This window comes from Suncus etruscus, chromosome 10 (genome assembly GCF_024139225.1).
Source record: "Suncus etruscus isolate mSunEtr1 chromosome 10, mSunEtr1.pri.cur, whole genome shotgun sequence".
Lineage (NCBI taxonomy): Eukaryota > Metazoa > Chordata > Mammalia > Eulipotyphla > Soricidae > Suncus > Suncus etruscus.
In genome coordinates, this window is record NC_064857.1 from 3,784,773 (window position 1) to 3,788,947 (window position 4,175).

Below are 4,175 nucleotides of genomic sequence, written 5' to 3' on the forward strand. Positions count from 1 at the left end.
GCAACCATGAACTTACTAAATTTTAATGTATGATAAGAATTAAGAATGCCAAGCATATAATAAAAACAAACTGTGTGCCTTTGCCCCTTGCGTCAAAACAAGAACTGCTGGAGCATACCAGTATTCTTGGCACCTTTACTACAAAAATGACTAGAAAGCATCTTTCTAGAGTGAAGACAGGTGTGCTCTGTGTTGAAAAGGTTTGAATGTCTAATCACAAGGGTCATTGGTGGTGGGAATGTTGCACCGGTGAAGGGGGGGTGTTCTGAAACCCCAATCAATCATGCTTGTAATCACGGTGCTTAAATGAGGATCTAATATATTAAAAAAAAAGAAGTGAGGAAGACAGTATCAGACCCCTGAGGAAAGAGATTGCACGTGTTGCAACTCAAACTTTTGCAAGACTTTCTGGTGTTGGGATAATACTGTGATATGGTAAAGGAGAGTAATCTTTTGTAAATAGTACGTCACTTTTCACAGTGGCCTGATGGATAGAGCTTCAGGCTGTTTTTCAGCCTGCTATGAGAGTCCCTCTTTTTTTTTTTTTTGACGCTATAAAAGTTTTATTTGATATAAATAGTACTTTGATGAACATCCTTATATGTGTACATTTTCTATATCTATGAATTTTTAATGAAGCCTTGATGCAAATGAACTTTTTAAGTCAAAACCCCTTCACTCTTCTTCCTTTTTTATTAGTATCTTTATTTGAACACCTTGATTACAAGCATGATTGTGTTTGGGTTTCAGTCATGTAAAGAACACCCCCATTCACCTGTGCAACATTCCCACCACCAATGTCCCAGATCTCCCTCCTCCTCACCCCACCCCGCCTGTACTCAAGACAGGCTTTCCACTTTCTTCATTCATTCACATGGTTATGATAGTTCTCAGTGTAGTTATTTCTCTAACTGAACTCATCACTCTGTGGTGAGCTTTATGTTGTTAGCTGGACTTTACAGCCCTCCTCTCTATCTCTGAGGATTATTGCAAGAATGTCTTTTATTTTTCATAAAACCCATACATGAGTGAGACTATTTTGTGTGTGTCTCTCTCTCCCTCTGACTAATTTCACTCAGCATAATAGATTCCATGTACATCCATGTAGAGGAAAATTTCATGACTTCATCTCTTCTGACAGCTGCATAATATTCCATTGTGTATATGTACCACAGTTTCTTTAGCCATTCATGTTGAAGGGTATCTTGGCTGTTTCCAGAGTCTTGCTATGGTAAATAGTGCTGCAATGAATATAGGTGTAAGGAAGGGATTTTTGTATTGTATTTTTGTGTTCCTAGGGTATATTCCTAGGAGTGGTATAGGTGGGTCATATGGGAGCTCAATTTCCAGTTTTTGGAGGAATCTCCATATTGCTTTCCATATAGGTTGAACTAGATGGCATTCCCACCAGCAGTGGATAAGAGTTCCTTTCTCTCCACATCCCCGCCATCACTGCTTGTTCTCATTCTTTGTGATGTGTGCCAATCTCTGGGGTGTGAGGTGGTACCTCATAGTTGTTTTGATTTGCATCTCCCTGATGATTAGTGATGTGGAGCATTTTTCATGTGCCTTTTGGCCATTTGTATTTCTTCTTTGTCAAAGTGTCTGTCCATTTCTTCTCCCCATTTTTTGATGGGATTAGATGTTTTTTTTCTTGTAAATTTCTGTCAGTGCCTTGTATATTTTGGAGATTAGCCCCTTGTTCTGATGGGTATTGGGTGAATAGTTTCTCCCACTCAGTGGGGGGGGGCTCTTGTATCCTGGGCGCTATTTCTTTTGAGGTGCAGAAGCTTCTCAGTTTAATATAGTCCCATCTGTTAATCTCTGCTTTCACTTGCTTGGAGAGTGCAGTTTCCTCTTTGAAGATGCCTTTAGTCTCAATGTCCTGGAGTAGTGAAGCTTTTCTAATTTTAATTTTAAGATTTGATTGGCCTTTTATACCTTGCCAGAACATTGAGGTCTCCACACATATATTGAAGACTGGGGACTCATCCTTTGCCACAGCCTTAAAAGGGCTGAAGAGGCTAAAGACTAAAAGCAAAAAATGAATCAAGAGCTCTGTGAAACAGCCATGGGTCTTTATCTTCTAGGTCTCACTTCTAGCCAACTTCGATGAGAAATTAGGCTGTTTCACAAATGGCAGAGGTACAAAAGAAATGATAAAAAATTAAATCAGGGCCAGAGCGATAGCACAGTGGTCGGGCATTTGCCTTGCACTTGGCTGACCAAGGACGAACCTTGGTTTGATCCTTGGTGTCCCATATGGTCCCCCAAGTCAGGAGTAACCCCAGAGCATCCAGGTGTGGCCCTCCCCCCCCAAAAAAAAAAACAGAAAAGAAAGATTAAAAAAATTAAATCAGAGAAAACTTGTGTTTTCATGAACATTGACAGCTCAATTATTTTCTTATATTAGTTTATGAGAATTTAGTAAAAACCAAAGGCTTCTTTCTATGCCTAAAATGTGTATTTTATTTCTACATGGAATTCTTAGATTATAAGACCTAGAAAAAACTGTAGTTTGAAATGATTGTGGTAAATTAAAAATGACTCAAAGCATAACAATTCATTTTAAAACTGGTTTCTAGAGTCATAAAAGTATACACAAAAATTTATCCTATCAGAGTTCAAAGATCAGAATTAGTGCCTGGTCCCCCAAGCCCACCAGGAGTGATTTTTTTAGTACAAGGCTAGGAGTCACTCCTAAGTATTGCTGGTGTGGCCCAAAAATACAAACAAAACAAAACAAAAATATAATGTAGTTCCTGTTATCTCAGCAGGGAAACTGGCTTCTTTTTTCATGAACAAGTCAATGATAAAACACAGTTATTTGCACTAATAATTTCCAAGTCATGTTAACTTGGTCAAAAGACAAAGAAGTAAACCAAGTTAAAAAAAATTGTGTTTGTTTGGGGTTGGAGTGGTAGCAGAGTGGTATGGTGTTTGCTTTGCACATGGCTGATCCAGGATAGATGTAGGTTCAATTCCTTAGAATCCCATATGGTTCCCCGAGCCAGGAGTAATTTCTGAGCACAGAGCCAGGAGTAACCCCTGAGCACCTCCAGGTGTGACCCAAAAAAAAGTTTGTTAAAGCACGGTGACTTCCAAAGCTGTCACTAGAACAATTGTTTTAGGCATATAGTGTTCCAACACCCATGATCAGTGTGACCTTTCCTCCTCCGGTCTCTATAGTTTCGCCTTCTCAACTAGTCATAATTCCAAAGCACAGTGCCAGAAACAATCCCTGAGCAGCGAGGCTGTGGCCCTGAAGCAAAATAATAACCCCCAAATAAAATAAAATAATCTGTTTTGATAACCTTATTTTAGAGTTTACAGGAAGCACATAAAGCTTGCAACTGTACAATTTAGTAAAAGTTAAAAAATTTTTAAGAGAATTTAAAGGAGAGACTGGATAAACTTATAGAAGTACAAAGTGTTTTTTTTTTTTTATCAAAATATATATTAAAAAGACAGCACACTCAATATAAACGAGCTGTGAATTCATTATTGAAAATGAATTAGCCGGCTAGTAAACTTAACTTCACATGTCAAAATTTTACTTTACAGAAACTCAGTGCACATTTGAATTTCTCTGATGAAAAACCAAATAGCTCTTCAGCATTTTTTAAATGAGATTTGGCCCAGAAGTATGTCATTTGCAACTTAAGTTTGCATTTGAGTCCCTTTTAAAACTAGTGTAGGCTCTGTATTGACCAAGAATTTTTAGTGTTACATATTACATACATATTACAGCTGACATTGCCTGACATTTCACTTACTGAATTCATAAAAGGTTAGGGGACATTATTTCATCGCACATTGGACCATCTGGTTTGGACAGATCTCCAAGAGGAAGTTAGCTTTTAATTCTTTTAACCCAAAATCGATAAATGTTTGCGGTCCAGTATTTAGAATTGGTGACAAACCACAATCTATTAACCATCATCAGAACTGGAAAACGTTATGGAGGGTCTGGAATTGTTGGAGGTGTGTCTTTGACACAAACGTTTCCCTCTTTAAAGCCTGACACAAGCTAAAGAGGAACAGCACTCAGTTGTGGTAGTCGACAGATCTCAATATTTTCATTCTTCCTTGTGATGCAATTTAGGCAGTTACTTTTTCAGTGCGTTTCCTATAAACTAGATTTTAGATATTGTGAAAGCTGATAGCTGTGTAGT